Raw genomic sequence first — 16189 nt, forward strand, 5'->3', positions numbered from 1 at the left:
TTAAAAATGTCATCTCCATGGGACAAATAATGAATAAGAACTGATGTAAAACTGATTGTATCTCCCCTTCTTGCAACCAAAGTTTGAGCTGAAGTTGCAGCCCTTTAGCAAAGGCTAGTGAAGCCCTTGAAGTGGTTGAATTCAATGATTGCTCGGCCAGCTGGTGCTAGCAGAGAGCCTAGGCGGGTATGTTGCCACTGCAGACTGTAATGTGATTTCCCCCAGAGGAAAATTCCCATTGCAATGCAGACACACAAGGAAGCACAATTAACTTCACTGGAGGAGCCTTAAGCCCGCTTTCGTTGAGTGTTGTGTAATTAAAACCTCAGTCTTGTTAATACATTAGTGAGATGTTTGCATATAATTCATCAAATGTTTATGAAAATGCGTAACGAATAATCCTGACAAACAAGTTGCTTAATTGAGATAAGGGATGGGAAGCCTTGTGAATTTTTAATAAAAAGGGGGAAAGAAAGCATGCTACGTTAATCAGATGAAGTTATCTCATTCAATATTTTCAAGTGACTTCTCTAGTGCACATTTTATTTAATATATTACACAAAAGGAATATCTTGATCCCCCAATGAGATTTGCATAGAAACCCCTCTCTTGCACCAAGCGTACCATTGGCTTGAGGCATTCCCTTTGCTATTGATCAAAAAATCTTATTTTTTTGTTCTTGACAGATCCCTGCCTGGGATTTGCACTTTCCGTAGCTGGAAGAGGAACAACATGCTGGCTGATGCCTGCATGACTTCCTCCAAGTGAGTAGTTAACTCTGTCATATAGCATCAGCAATGATGTCATACATGTAACACAGTGGCTAACTTAGTTTTGTTTCCAGCTAATCTTAGACCACAGAGAAGCAATGGCAGGCAGAGAGCCTTTCACTTACCTCAGATGTAATAATTGTCTGCTCTTTTTTGCCTCTTTTCATCCAGGCTAGATCTTGGGGTGGTTTATCTCACCTCTCATGAGATATCTGAAAATTAGATGTCTAAGTCCAAGCTAGACATCCCAGGCCATCAGAGAGAAATGAGACTGACATAACCTGTCTTAGATGCCTAGCTCTTTACTGGCACAGGTAACGAGCTGCAAGTAATTTTTTTCTCTCTATTCATTATAAAGGGTGTCAAGGAAGGAGAGGGGACCAGCTCAGACTTCAATGCTTCACATTCAGATGTTTGAGTGATGACAGAGGTATCCCACCATGGCCATCTCTTCTTGGAGCAAGAGTCTGTGAGTCCACACCTGCTGCAGATTTCCCTATCAGCATAAGAAATCTCCACCAGAGAGGTAGGTGCTGGCATGTGCCATGGGGAGAGGTAGTCTGAACCCAGATTAGCCCGTTTTGTTTCCCCCACCTCCTCATAATCACATCGGGATCATATGAACATTTAAACCTGAATTAGTGCAAGGAGGTAATTGTTCAAATGTGCAATGTTGAAAGGTCAACCTGAACTTTCTAATCACTGATCTGGTTCAAGTTTTAAAAGTAATGTAATGATAGGCAGGAAAAAGAGTAAGGCTTGGGAATGGAGAAGTGAGAAAGAGTGCAACAGCAGGAAAGAATGGATGGGAAAGAAGCGTTTGGAGCAGGGAGAGGCAGGGATTTGCAGCTGGTGTCAATAAGAGGCACCTATATCTGGGGAGAATAGAGGGGTAAACTCGCACGCTGAGCCATCAAGTCTGGATTAGAGCACCAGCACATTGTCATGCTGTGGTTTCCCTGGCAGACCCTTGTACGTCCTGCATGGTCCTTCTCTAGTCCCAGTCCTGCCACTGCCCTGGCTGGCCGCAGCCACCCAATGCACTGCACACCATGTGGGCTCTTCTCCATCGGTGGCTAGAAGCAGGCGGGAGGAAGCTGCAATTAGGAGCTTGAGGTGAAAATTAGTCAGGCCCAACAAAGCTCACCCTAGCACGTTTGATTGCAGTCCCAAAGTACTCACACAGAGCAAGCCAGTGATGAAGAAACATAGAGTACGTGGTTTAAAAAGCTCCCAGCCCAGAGTCAGCATTTCTGCCCTGACCTGCCTCATGTATTATTTAGCACGGGACTTGTTGATGCGCACTTATATTTTTCTCCCAGTGGAGTTGATGATCTTCCTCCCCCTGAACGGCCTCGCCGCTCTCTCCCCGCACAGCCAACGTGATCGGTGGGCTGAGGACAGAGCAGGGCTGGTGCTCACTACTGGGCAGTTACAGATGTGGGGTTAGAGGATGGATGTCATGGCCATGCCTGGCACTGGCAATGGTAGGGGAAGGAGCGGGGGGCAGGGATGGGAGAGGGGTCTATGGGAGAAAGAAAAGTGGGAGAAGTGCAGTTGGAAGTGAGTGGTGTTAATGAAATATTCAGCAGTGGTGGGCCTAGACGCATTGCCGAAATTGCAGAAGCAGAGATGATTAATATTTAACAGGGTAAGCTGCCACTTGGCTGCTTTCTGCACATAGATTCCACCCCCACATACACACACACCCCCTTCGTCCTTCTTCCCACCCTCCTCTGACTCCCCCAAACTCCTGCCTCCACCGTGCTTCACTGCCTCAAGCCAATGGCTCCCACCGCTGTGGTGTGGTTGAGGGAGGTTCCCAGGCCCCTCCATGAGGTCTGCTCAAGGGAGGACGGGTCCAAGAGTTGCCTGGTGGGAAAAGTGCCAGGAGGCGGGGGAGGGTAGTCGAGAGAAAGCACATCATTTATTTTTCATGGGGATGGGAGAGCAGGTTGTCCTATTTAGTCACATTAGATGCTCTGTTAACACAACAGGAAGAAAAAAAAAAAGAAAAAGAAAGGATGAATAAATGCTTGTAGCCGAAGAAGGCTGTTCTCTGGTTCTCTGGGAAAATAGGGACTGGTCTTTCAGGGGGTTAAGTGTTTTGGCTCCAACCAAGTCTCCCTTGGGGTGTCCCATGTAGTTGATGGACAGCTAAGAAGTCAGGGAGTGCACAAGGCTTTTCATCAGCTGGTTTGGTGCAGGTGGAATGGCCCGAGGTGTGGGCTGATGTTTGGGACATTCCCACCCACCCCTCCATCTGGTGTGGAGATAAGTGAGTCCCAGCAGACTGGAGAAGCTCCCTATAAACATCCCCATAGCAGCTCCCTCCTTGTCCTCTTGCAAACCCTCCCCAAAACCCTTCTGTGCTTGGATACCTTCTCAGGAGCTGTGACAGTGGTTGTGCTGTTACTGTGCTCACCGAGCTGACTATGGTCTCCATGGGTTGAGCTTTTTTCAGATCAGTTTTTTTCCATCTTCTGCTTTTTGTTATGCATTTAGGTAGATGCTCTTTGATCTAGGAGTCATCTGAGCACTCAGGATTTGCAATGCTCTTGGTACAGGTAGGTCTTAGCCCATTTGTGCAACTTCAAGGTGGTAAACCAACACAAATAGATAACAAGAAGATGTGAAGTCCAGTTACCCATTGGAATCACTAATACAAAAATGACCTAGAGCAGACGAATGTCTGAAGGTACACTAGGGACTTGGAAAGATGAGCCAAGCCTCACTTCAGCCTTCTGCATATGTTCAGCTGAGATTTCTGAGAGCAGGTTTCTGTCCCAACCACATGGGTTTCAAAGATGCACACAGTGAGTAAATACAAGTCTATCATGGGATCAGTATGTGGACTCCATACAAGTTACTACTAATTTGAGAGCAAGGTGTGTTGTGGGAAAGCTGGTCTAATCCAGCTCTGTCCATGAAATCAGGAAGAGAGGGTCCCGCTAGTAAGGAAACCTGAAGGTTTCAGTGCACTTTTAAAAGCTGATGAAAACTAAACAAGGGTGTGAGGAAAATCTCTTTTCTTTCCCCCCACATCTTGCTCTATATTTCAAATGCTGGGAACTCATCTCCATTGAAAAACCAGCTTGAAACATTCTGCTTGGCTTCAGTTCCTGGGCCAGTTTTCAGGTGTTTAAGCCAATTAATCAAGCATCATCATCTAGCCCATTGCCTTCACTCTCAGAGGAGCATCATCCTGGAGGACCTCTGCTGGCTTCAGTGAAATGACTGACTTTTTCCAGTCTGCATCTCAGCATATGACCCAAAGAAGAGCATGAAGGATGCCCTGGAGATCCTGCTAGAGACTATGAAAAATGGGAGCACCTTCCAAGGGTGGTTCATATCTTAGAAAGGCAGAATCAGCTTCCGCCCAGAAAGGAAATCTCAGGTAATGTGGCTCCTCAGTTAAGTGTATAATTTAAAGCAGGAGGAGTCAGGACTGTTGAGGAAATAGGATGTGACGGCCATTTGCTGGCAGAGTCTGGACCTGCCATTTCTCCTTAGGTCTCCACACAGTTTGGCTAGATGGATGCCTTGTGCAGATGGGTGCCTATTTTGAAAGCTGGATGTCCCTCACACCATGTTTGCTGCCCAGAGGTCATCCTACACTGGCCACACATCCACAGCAGATGCACAGTCCTGGGGAAAAGTCCCCAAAAAGCAAGGAGTCATGTTCTGGGCTGTGAAATGTGCCATGCATGCAATGCAAGGCAGCTACCTGCCTCTGCCAGATTCTTGTCGTATACAACCAGGGTGTCAGGGGCAGAAAACCCATCCCGCCCATCCCTTCTGCAGCTGCTGCCATGTCATGACAAGGGTTAATCGGGACAGATGTAGGATGTGAAAACTGGATGTGGGCAAAAGCTGGACCGTCTGTGGCAGGAGGAGGAACCCTTGTTGAAAGTCCCAGAACTAGCGAGAACAGACGACTTGATTTCTATTGTGTAAGTGGGGATTTGTCCGTGATGGTATAGTAACAACTAGAATTAGAAAGGAATAAAGAGTGAATTCTTCCTTCATCCCAAGTGTGTTCCCTCCAGGGCAAAGGTCAAGTGCATTGTGTGGCATGTTTGGATTCAGAATAAAATAAGTGACAAGGGCGAAAACCTGGGGCATGCACAGGGACTGAATAAAGAGGAGTGTGGGCTAGACACCAGAAACCACTCTCTCACCCTAGGGGTCATTAACATGTGCAATAGATGACCTCATGACATGGTACAGGGGCAATAGAGACACTAATGTGAGTCATTTAAATGCTGGTTTGAGTATATTCAGCTATTGATAAAAGCATATTTCTGAGCATAGCTATCGGTAAAGTGACCACCTCCTCTGGTAAAATGGAGACAGGCCTCCTGGCTTGTATAGTTTGCTGGAATTTACTCTCATCTAGGTTCTCTATTTCTTCATGGAAAAAAGGGGCTTTGTTGGTGTCTCTCTTCAGATTGTCCCCCCATCCCATATGGATTCCATAGGCAGAGTCCACTCATCGCTTCCTGCAGCAAATGCTCTTGTGAAGGAAAGGGGTTCAGCATAAAGCATGAAATGCTGATGGAGGTAGAATTTTCCACAGCTTTTGTAGAGGCAGAACTTAGTACCTCAATAAAATTCTGGCAAATGATGCTGTTTCTGATGGAAACATCAGAAAGTTCGTCCTTTGTTGTGAAGCTGGATCAAGCCTAAACCATATCCAGCTAAAAGTCTGTCTTGCCTGTTCTTCAGCATCTCCCACAGATGACCTTGCCCACCATCTGCGCCCAGTTTAGTTCAGTGCTAGCTGATTTGCCCTTTACTTGATGTCCAGCTTCATGATGCCAACATAAGATGCTGCACTGCACAGACTTCGCCTTCCTTGGCTAAGGAGGGAGTGAGATAGCTTCTAGCATAATGGAAACATTTGTGGAGGAGGTGTAGGGAGATGCAGTTTAAGCCAAGAGAGTTTCAGGGTTCCCTACAGACAGAATAAGTCCAGGGAGCTCTGTAGTGGTGCAAGTCATTGTTGCATCTCCACTGTTCAGCATCTTCAACTGTGTGCAAGTAGGGGCTCAGGTGCCAGCCTGTGGCCTTCTCAAATCAATTGGCTGAACCTCACTTTGAAATTAATTCTCCGCCAGGACATGACCTTCACATTGCCTGTTTCAGCTGGAACAAGGCGAGGGACTCAATCCCACGCCCTGAAGAAGGTCCCTCTGCCAGAGAAATGTTCACACACCCCGACTGAGTTGAAGTCTAGCCACAAAAATTTGCACTTTGTAAATATGCTTTTGAGTAATTTTTATCTTTGCAAACATTCTTGCAAAAAGCATGCTTTCTCACTAAGGACTACAGTCTGAGCCTAGCCCTCGAGACACCTGAAAATCTACCTGGCAGAGGCTCTGAATGCCCCAAATGCTTTCCTTCCAGTTAATTAGATATTAGAGACTCCAGTCACGCAATGCAAATCCATTGGAGAGCAGTCTTCATTTATCTGGTGGCTCAGAGGACCACTTGCTCGCTTTGAAGACATCATCACCTTCTCTTTGGTGTCCTTCCTGGGTGAAGCCCTTGTCCTGCATGTAGCTTGATTACTAAAGTGAGCCTTGTCCTGTGCTTGCAAAGGAGAAAGTGCCTGAAAAGAGGAGAACATTTTGTTGTGATGGTGGGTACAAAAGCAAATGTTTTCTGTCCTATCCTGAGTCTTACAGTTTAGGGCAAATTTTTACTACCGTAAAATGTAGTGAAGGAACTCCTCTAGTATCCCATTGTGGCTTCAGGCTTGACTCTAAAGGGTTACTTAGACTATTGACTGATTTTATTTATTTATTTATTAGTCAAGTGCTTCTTTGAGGTCCTATCATCTCTTTCTCAACTAAACTTCAGATAACCTTTCTTAGAGCTCAGGCTCTTTGGGGCTGGCCAATAATAAAGATAGGTTTGAGCTGCAGGCTCATGTCTGAAGTTGAATCTGGGTTTGGGATTTTGGTTCAGAGCTATTCCATGCTGTGATACAACTATTCTCAGAAAATTTGAGATGTTCTTTGGAGATATACATTCAAAGCAGTGGAAATCTTACGGGAGTAAATGATGGAAGATAGCTTCACCCACCTGCTTCAAAGCCACACAAATACTAGATGTCAAGACTGCTGAGTCTGGATCTAAACAGTACCACAACTCTAAAACTAAACCATGACCTCATCCAAATTCAGCATCTTCCTTTTGATTGCATCCTTAGCTTTTTCTCTCAGGTTTCCTGTCTACAATACCATTGATTCCCTTTGAGACTGTTCAGTAACTAACACCTCAGTGTGGGAACGAAGACAAAATTCTGCTCAGCAGGTTCTTCTCTCTGATAGGGATGAAATGCAGCCCTAAAAGGATGGGGTGTGTCTTGATATTTGCCCTTGTATCAAAATTTTATCATGGCAGATTGAAGAAGGCTTCTTGGAGACCTTGACAGAGAGAAACCACAGGCAAAGGCTAACAAGAATTGCCATATTAACTCCCCTGGCCGCGGCAAAGGTGCTGCTGGGTGAAATGTTTGGAAGCAATTGATGTGCTCTTATACCAACATGACCTTTGAGAGTGCCAGGCCTGTAACTCAAGCATTGATAATGGATTACCAAAATCAACCAGCTGCAAGGGAACCACTTCTCCCTGCTTAGGTAATTCTCCTCCCTGAGAAGAAGAGCTATTGATTTTGATAGTGATTCCTTCCTCCCCAGTGGAAGGGCTACACCCCACCATCGCCGCCTGCGACAGTGAGCTCTCTCCTGTTCTGCGCACGCCGTACACATCAGTCACGTTACTCTGCTCCAGCACAGAGACAGCCCTCCAGTACAACTGAGACTGCCACTGAAAGCTGTGTGCACTTGTATTTCCTCACCAGAAGATTCAGTCAGCTTTGCAATTCAGCACTGGTTTCTCATGAGGCTGCAAGTAACATCTCTGAGCACCGTGAACCTGGCTAGACCCACATTGACTTTGCAGTATCCACAGCATAAGGGGTTCAGATGAGTATCAGCTTTGATCTACCATGTGCATGCAAGCTGGTTTGTGCAAACACCCTCACACATACACATCTTTGCTTCACTATCTTAATCTATTCTACTCTGCTGAGTCTATGGTTGTGTTTTACCACGTGTTCTTGCACTTGCTGGTGCTGAGATGGGGCTCTGGGCACCTCCATCTTTACGTCCTGCTTGAGCTGCTGTCCCTGGTGGGGCTGGAGGGAGGGAGAGGAGCATGCTTTGAGCTTGTTCGTGCTAAGGAAGTCTTATATTCATGGACTGAGCCGAAAATTTGCATCCAGTTGGTTTTGGACGAGCCTGAAACAGGAACGCAAGTTTGTGGCACCTATAAATAGAACACTTACTTTTAATCTGTTTTCCAAAGAAAAAAAGATGCTTGCAATCACACAGTTTTGTGTGTGCATCTACCACCTGTCTTTCCACCCAGTGACGCTTGAACTCATTGGCCAGCTTTAACCACATTCAGCTGTGGTTGATAAATGCAGTCTAAAAAGATACGCAGAAATAAAGCAGTCGGATGTAACACCAAATCCTACTAACAGCATGAGAGAGGGCAAGCCTGCAGCACGTGTTCAACCTTAATGAGACACTGGAGAATGCACCTGGGAGAAGAAAGCCGCTCGGAAAGCCCTGGGTGTGGGGCATCTTCTAGCCTGAGTTCACACCGCTCCAGACATCAGAGAATCCAACTACAAGAGGCAAACCCACGGGGAACTGGGCTTCATTAGTTCTTCTGCTTGCGGAGGAACTTGTTTTCTTGGAGCACCTTTCATCTCTTTGCAGGCACGAGCCGTGGAAACAAAGGGCTGGATTCATGACAGGATTTAGGGTGCTGCGACAAAATGGTGGGAGCAAGGGTCCTCTTTTACCTGAGAGCCCTTCTGGAAACGGGCAGGGACGGGATCTGAGGCACGGCTGCGTGGATGGGTGCTGAGCCCTCAGGCTAGGCAAGGGAGGTGTTACTCGGGCTGGTTGGGAAGGGGTGTCTTGTGAATCTAGCCCAAGAAATATAAACTCTCTTTTTTTTAACAGAAATGCTGAAATGAGACATTGGGGTAGTTTGAGTCTTCTGCATGGGAAGAAATGAGATTAAATGAATAGCCAAAGTAAGTCCATGGTGCAAATGGGAAGGAACCCCTGGAATTTGCTAGTTTCAGGCATAAAAATTATTTCTGGAAAATACAAAGAAACAAAAAAACCAAATCCCAAAACCCAGCCTCTTACCTGTTACAATAACCTGCAGTCTGCTTGCCTCCTGGTCTTCTTGTTCTCCATGAACACGTCTTCAGACCAAAAATCAGCTCTATTGAAGTTCATTAGGAAGCTTCATAATGAAGTTACTGCAAATGTACCATAAAGCAGAAAAACTGCAGCCCTAAATTCTAGGCTCTGCAAAAACCTGCCCCTACCTGACCCCAGTACCTCCACTGAAGTGCCCGATAAGAACTCACCCAAACAGCCATGAGCTACTGGCTCACCACAAGTCTGGCTGCTTACTGTTTAACAGCACACTGATTTTCAGAAAGCTAGCTAATATCTGAAATCCTTGCTCAGAGTCAGGTGGTAAGATGGGAAATCCAATTATTTTATACCGGTCAGCAAGTGAGCATTGCTGAGCATATGGGTTAGTCAATAATTGGCTTTAATTAAGTAAAAGTTGTTTCATTAATATCATTTTAAATGGATACTCTACAAAATCTGCCTGAGGGAATCTGAGGGTTAGGAAAGCCTTACAGTATATATTATTGCAATATAACTGAGTAGGGGCTGAGATACCAGCAGGATGAGCACAGGAGAAAAAAAAAGCAGCAGAACACAGCCTCATTAGCTGCTCTGGACTTGAAGGAACAAGAGTATTAGCTTAACCCAAACCCAAGTAAGTCAAAAAAGATTTTTTGAAGGCAAAAGCACGGTCTGTGGAAATCTTATGCCTAAAAGCAGTTCCCACTGATTGTGTCTATTATCCTTTTGTGGGTCCTGCAGATGCTGGAAATGTGACTGAACCATGCCATTTGCTCCGGGCTCTGGATCCCAAATGCCTTGTCCCACCCATGAGTTTCTTCTTGGTCCATGGTCCGAGTGAGGCATTTCTGGGGTGCACCCTGTAGCCCCCCGGGAATAACTTGTGTTCTGGAGGAGTGAAGCGGTGCATCCCGTGCTGCGCAGAGCTCTGAGGGCAGCTCTTCTCCCCCGACTGGCATAGAGTGATCTCAGCTTTCCACCTGAGACATGGTAGGTTTGGGCTCTGCTCCTGGGCAAAGATATAATTTTTTTGAGACCTCGGGACTTGATTTGCTAAAATTGAGTGGCTTTTCTGAGTCTGTAAGTTGTGAAAGGAATTTGAAATACCCAGTTGGTCTGCCTTTTCCTCCTTGTAATATGGCTAGTCCTGTATTGAACCAGCCCCTGACAGGAACCCCTATGGCGATTTGGCTTGGGGAATAATAAAAACCCCAACCAACCTCTTTTTGTTTTTATAACCCCAAATATTTCTGTCCTAAAACTATGAGCAATAAAACTCTTCTTTTTGCCAAGACACAGATGTAGTTTCCTGGTTTTCTCTAGGCTGGGACATGGCTATCACACTGGATAGCTGCACTACACCCAAGCCCAGTTGCCATGCTTTGGAGAGCATTGAGCTGGGAAATGCCTTTTCCTCTAGATCAGATCAGGAGTTTAGATCTTGTCAAATACCTACAGACTGAAGTGTGCTCCTGGGTGCCATCAGACCACGTATCTACCATGCACGTTGGGCTTTCATCAATGGCATTTTTGCTCTCCACAAGATGCAGAATGGACCTGTGGGTTTCTCCAGCTGAACAGCCAAGCACCAGAGGGAGGGACACTGTCCCTGAGCTCTGTCCCATAACCCTGTGCATGCATGGGGACGTGCCGAGGACTCGTTTGTGTATTTCTGTAAGCAACATCTTTTGGTTTCAGGCTCTATTTCTTTTCAGATCCAAGTGGTAAAGGCTGCATAATCTTCAGACCGCTGCTTTTGTTTTAAAGTGTGTTGGCGTCCCCTTCTTCAGTATCGGCTGCGACAGTCCAGGAGTGGAAGGCTTCTGATTAACACATTGTGCACGTAACCTGACATGTTGCCCAGTTTTAATATGCTCTTTTATCAGGTCACGCAATCCCTTTGAAGGTTCTTTGCATATTTCCAGAGCACAATATCTACAAACAACTCCCGCTTCCTCCCTTCTCAGCTACTTACACCCATGTTGACAATCTAAATACTACATCGCCTGTTCACCAGCAAGTTTCTCTTTTGACTTGTGTCTTCTTGAATTAAAAGCAAAACAAAGCAAAACAAGAGGCTTCTGCAATGAGACTCCTGCCCTGGCAACCACAGCCAACAAAAATGATAAACCTGGCCTCTCCTTCATGAACTGACTTTCACTTGCCCGAAGCAGGTTGATGCTGGGGTGGTGCTCACCCCAATTTGCATTACAGTAAATAATTGAAATTTTTGCTTCAACCCTTTTATTTAGTGCATTTTTAAAAATACGCCTTAAAAATTAACCAAATCAGGTTGCTTTATTCCCAAGTGAGACTTTACATACAGCAAAATAACAAAGTAGATAACGATGTGAGTAATTATTGGGGTAAATATATGCACCACCCAAGGATGCCCATAGCTACAGACCTGCCCTGCCCTTGAGGAGGTGCCATATGGAGATTTCTGCATTTTCATCTCTACATTTCTACACACTGGTGCAGACGTAGCCTTTGGCATTTTGTCAGGAAAAGACCAACCTCACTGAATCCTGTGGATCAAGGAATATGCTATTTATTAAAATTGTGCTTCAGCCAAACACAAACTGTTGGACTCCATTCAGGAGCAACCCGATGAAACCCCATGGTCTCTGGTACAGAAAAGACTGATGTATCTTCCAGTTACTGGGAAGTCCAGGTTTTTGTTGCGATTGATGGAAAAAGAACAGTCCCTTTGACAGGTGGTTTTTTCCATCTGTCTCGCATTTCAAATTCTGGGTGAGTTAGCTTTGGGCAGCACTGCTGTCCCTCTCCACAGGTTGCAAAGGGATGCTTAGACTCAGATGCCTCATTTTGGGATCGGTGAAGCTGTGTGAGGTGGATTTTGCCTGTGAGGCTACAGGAAAGACCTCTGGGCTGCAGTCTCAGTGTTAGAATTGATTGGGAAGGTGCTTGGTGACACCAGGATGCTCGATCTGTCCCATCGGGTGTTCTGCCAGCAAAGGAAGGCAACCTGCTCCCTCCTGGTCATCCCGCCTGCAGAAGCAGTCTAGACACCTGTGCTGTGGTCAGAACAAGAAGTTTGGGTTATTGTCCTAAGTCAGAGCCAGCAGGTCCCCCAATACTTCCCTCCAGTTATCTGTGAAGTTCGACCATTTCTCATGCCGATCCCCTTTAACTACCTGTAAAATCCAGCTCTCCCCCACAACGGTGTTTTTCTTCTATCATCTTCTGACACTGGCATCTGTCACATCTGGTGATTCCTTCTGTCAAGACCAGTAGTTTGAGCTCCAGCCAGGAGCTCATCAGTGGCCTAGTCATTTGCCTGGGCCACTCTCCAAAAAAATGCAGTTAGGTGGTAAACAAATCGACCAAGACCCATGCCAGAACACATAAGGTTAGGTGCAGCCTGTGCTGGTTTTCACCCTTCTTTTTACTGGTGCTGCAAGAGAAGATGAGGCAGATGGCTGACCTCATCTTTCTGAGTGCTCCTGCAGATCCTCGCCTTGCGAAGGATCCCCACAGCAAACCTCAGTAGCCCCTCCATCCTCCCCACCCTGGGCAAAGCTGGAAGCCAGCCTCCTGGCTCACGCGGCCGCCGAGCGGCAGCAATACCACAACCAGCGATGCGCTCTCCTTCCAGCCCCGGCTGGGGGCTGGCTTGGCCCCCATAGCAGTGACCACCTCTTCTGTTGAAAGCAGCTGGATTTTGGCAGGCTCCTGTAAGGGAAAGGAAATCTTTTTTCTTCCCCCTTCTTCTTCTTCTTCTCCTGCATTTTGATGGGGCTTGAGATCTCTCGGAGGAAGACGCTCTTCCCTTTTTATCAATTAGGAGCACACACGCGCGCTCTCTCGCTCTCTCTCCCACCCCTACTCTGCTTTCCTCCCAGCTCCCCTTGGCTGCCGGTTTCAGACAAAGATGTGTGAGTTCTTTGATCTGCCTGGCAGCCACCACTGGGGGATTGGCTTGGAGGTTAATTACACACAGGCCGTCTCCAGCTGTGGCAGGGAGCCATTCGGCTGGAGAGGGAACTGTCCCTTCTCCCCCCCAGCTACAAACTTCAAGGGGACAGGAGGGCAAGGAAGGTACCACTGAAACCCCTTTTGATATGACAAACGGGCTCCTTGCTTGCCTCTCTGGTTCTTGTTTTGTTTGTCTAACTGGTATTTGAAATATGGATGAGCTCTCAGTCCTGAGGGTCCAGCCACTGTCTTAACAAAACCTTGTCTTCTTTCCGCCCCCCTCCTTCCCCTTCCCGCCTGGGCAGAACTGGAGTTTAGCTCTCCTGTCTGTCTTGCCCATCCGTGTGTCCTTGTCCAGGACCCCACTGCCTGCCTGTCCATGACTCAACCCGTCTCACAAGGAGATGCAGAGGCCGGACCCGGTGCTCAGCCCACGATCAAGCAACGTTCTGCAGCTGTGGTAGAAACGGGGAGCCTCGTCCGGCAGAGGAAAGTCGTTTGAGCTGATGGCTGGCACCCAGGAGGTTTGCATTCAATCCCTCTCTCTGCAGCTGATTTGCTCTGTGATTATCTTCTTTTTTCTTTCTTTCTTTCTTTCAAAGCCACTTAAATCCCTATGTGCCTCAGTTTCCCAGTCTTCACGATAAAGGCAAGAAACATTTATCCACTCCTCAGGGTTGGATTGAGGCTGATTGATTTGCTTGTCCAACATCCCAAACAAAGTAGTGCCGCAGAAGAGAGCTGTGGATTTAATCCCCCCTGCATTAACAAAATCCTTCCCAAAAGGAGCTTACATAGATGCTTCAGGGCAGGGTGTGGTTGGATTTCTGTTGCTTTTCAGCTGCTCACAGGCCCTTCCATTGGCTTCTGGGCTCCCCCCACCATACCTAAGTGCGGGGCTGGAGTCAAGGGGTCCCATGCAGTGAGAACAGGGAACCTCAGGCAACAAGATCAACCCTTCAGTAAGATCAGAAGTGGGCAATAGTCTGTATCCTCAAGGGCATCACACAGCCTAGACTGCACCCATATGGGATCGCAACCTCATGCTCAGATCTGGGCCGTCTTCTGAGCAGATTTAGGGCAAGACCCAAATTCCTTATGCAAAATACTTCTCCATTGCAGTCGAGAACTACAGCCAGCTCTGCTGCCGGTCAGTGGAAAATATCAGTGATTTGGGGCAAAACATGCCTGTCTTGAGAATTTGCATGAAGCCAACCTGCTCGTGTGCTTGTCGGGGATGTGAGCAGAGCTCAGAGTCAAGCAGGCAGAGGGCACGCATCCACGTATATGTTTTTGCTGGCAAGTGGAAGTTTAAGTGTGGCCTGTGCATGGACCTATGGGTGCATCCCAAGCCCTCACACACCATGATGGCATTTTAACTTCTTTTTAGATGTGAGGGCTGCCGGTTTGCACAGCAAAACAATATTGCATCTAATATTGGTTATCTTGGTTAAACTAACAAGGAGCTGTAGTTCAACCTCCTCCTCTGTTCCCTCTCCCTTCCCTCACTACCCACACACTGCCAGGTGGAGGAGAGGCAGCTCGGCTGCTTTCTCCATCCATCTGCCCACACCAAGGGCAACCCCACGGGTGCCGAGGGGCTGGGGAGCAGCACCCAGGGGGAAGTGCATGCTGGAGGGAAGGGGCTGCGTGCCCCTCGGATCGGACCAAGCTGCCTGTCTCGGCCCCCCAAGCCGAGAAGCTGTTGCCATCATGCAGCAGCGAAGTGATTGTTCTGTGCTGCGGGCCTTTCACGGCTTCGTAATGAATAGGGACACGGCTAACATTTTACAAAACGCTCCTTCTCCCTGGGAGACGGCCAGCACTGACACTTTGAAGCTGTTCCAGAGTCAAAAGATTCAAGAAATGAGACTGGTGGAAGGAGACGGGCACAGAGCTTCCCAGCTGCAGGCAGGGGAGGAGGTGGCATCCTTCAGCCTCAAGTGCCACCCAGAGATGATGACACTGGGGGATGCTTGGGTGAATTGCAGAGCCCATTTCTTCCCTTTGCTCACGTCCACGGCAGGGCTTTCTCTGGGTGGAGGGAAAGCGGGAACTGCAGGCAATGGAGGTGATGGTTTGCTGTCCCTGTCCATGCGGTCTGGACCTTCCTTATGGGTTGTACAGGAGACAGCCTCTCCTGAGGCTGGTGTGATGCCTTCCCCTAGCTCAACATGCCTGTTTGAAAAGCTGCTGTGTGGACAGGGGACACATCTGGCGCTTGAAGGGCCTCTGGAGACAGCACTTGAGAGGTAGCACCCGCCACCTTGGAGTCCTCACTGCTCGTTCTCGAAAGGCTGAAGTGCAAACGCCTGGACAGACCAAGCGCCTCAAAGAAAGCCCCTTCCCCTTCTCAATCCTGTCCTCGCTTGCACTGTCACCTTGCTGGTCTCATCCTCTGCCTCCTGCCCCTCTCCCCCAGCCACCCCAGAGAGGTCCTGCCCTACCAAGGCAGGAGATGGAGGAGGGAGGGATGGGAGCTCCCTCTTCTGCTGTCCCAGTCTCAGCCCCTTGCACTAAAGCTTGTAATAATGGGTAATGAAGGAGGTAAGAGCACCATGGAGAAGTGAAGGGGAGACCTCTGTCTTTTCACATCCTATTTATACTGAATTAACACTGTGTTTCAGTGTTTCTGTTGATCTTTCCTAAGGGCAGGAAGGATTTTTCCCTTTCTCACCATGTAGCTTGGCTTTTGGGTGGCTATTCCATGTTCTCCTCTGAACATTTAAGATCTAAAGGTTCCCTGGCACAGTAAAGATCTCATATCCTGAAATCACAGCAGGCAGAGAGGTGGGGGGTGGTGTAAGAAACATCAGCTTTTGTCTCGCCCCAGGGTAACTGCGATGTTCTTTTTACCTCGCTCTCCTCCTAGAACACATGGATTTGGGGACTTGGACTATTTTATGCAGCTTTTAAGCTTGTTGGAGGGTGGGACAGGGTTGGGGAGCTTACAGAATAGGTGGGTTTTGTTGTGGGTGGGGTGATGTTCTCTGTGGTCTTTTCCGATGGTTGCAGGACCGGTTACATGACTGCTTGCAGCTGAGCAAGGCTGAACCAGAGCTGGGTGTCCCTTCCCCGTTCTGTTTCCATACCCCACTTTGTCAGTGTGCAAACGGTGAACTGCAACCCTGAGTAAGCTGGTTATTGCCCTAGGTGCAAAACTGTCACAGCCAGCACCTTCAGAGATACGTGCACTCAAACATGAAGCACTCACGTTGGGAAGAC

At 47.6% G+C, this 16189-nt stretch overlaps 1 long non-coding RNA gene across 1 annotated transcript; it reads left to right on the forward strand.

Annotated features, from left to right (window-relative positions):
• The first annotated feature begins 684 nt into the window (after nucleotides 1-684).
• LOC121232511 lies at nucleotides 685-10319 on the forward strand. Its single transcript, XR_005931088.1, has 4 exons — nucleotides 685-764; nucleotides 1129-1239; nucleotides 3964-4167; nucleotides 9767-10319. It is a non-coding gene; the product is annotated as an uncharacterized LOC121232511 (long non-coding RNA).
• The last annotated feature ends 5870 nt before the right edge of the window (nucleotides 10320-16189 follow it).

Source organism: Aquila chrysaetos, chromosome 21, assembly GCF_900496995.4.
Source record: "Aquila chrysaetos chrysaetos chromosome 21, bAquChr1.4, whole genome shotgun sequence".
NCBI classification, from domain to species: Eukaryota; Metazoa; Chordata; class Aves; order Accipitriformes; family Accipitridae; genus Aquila; species Aquila chrysaetos.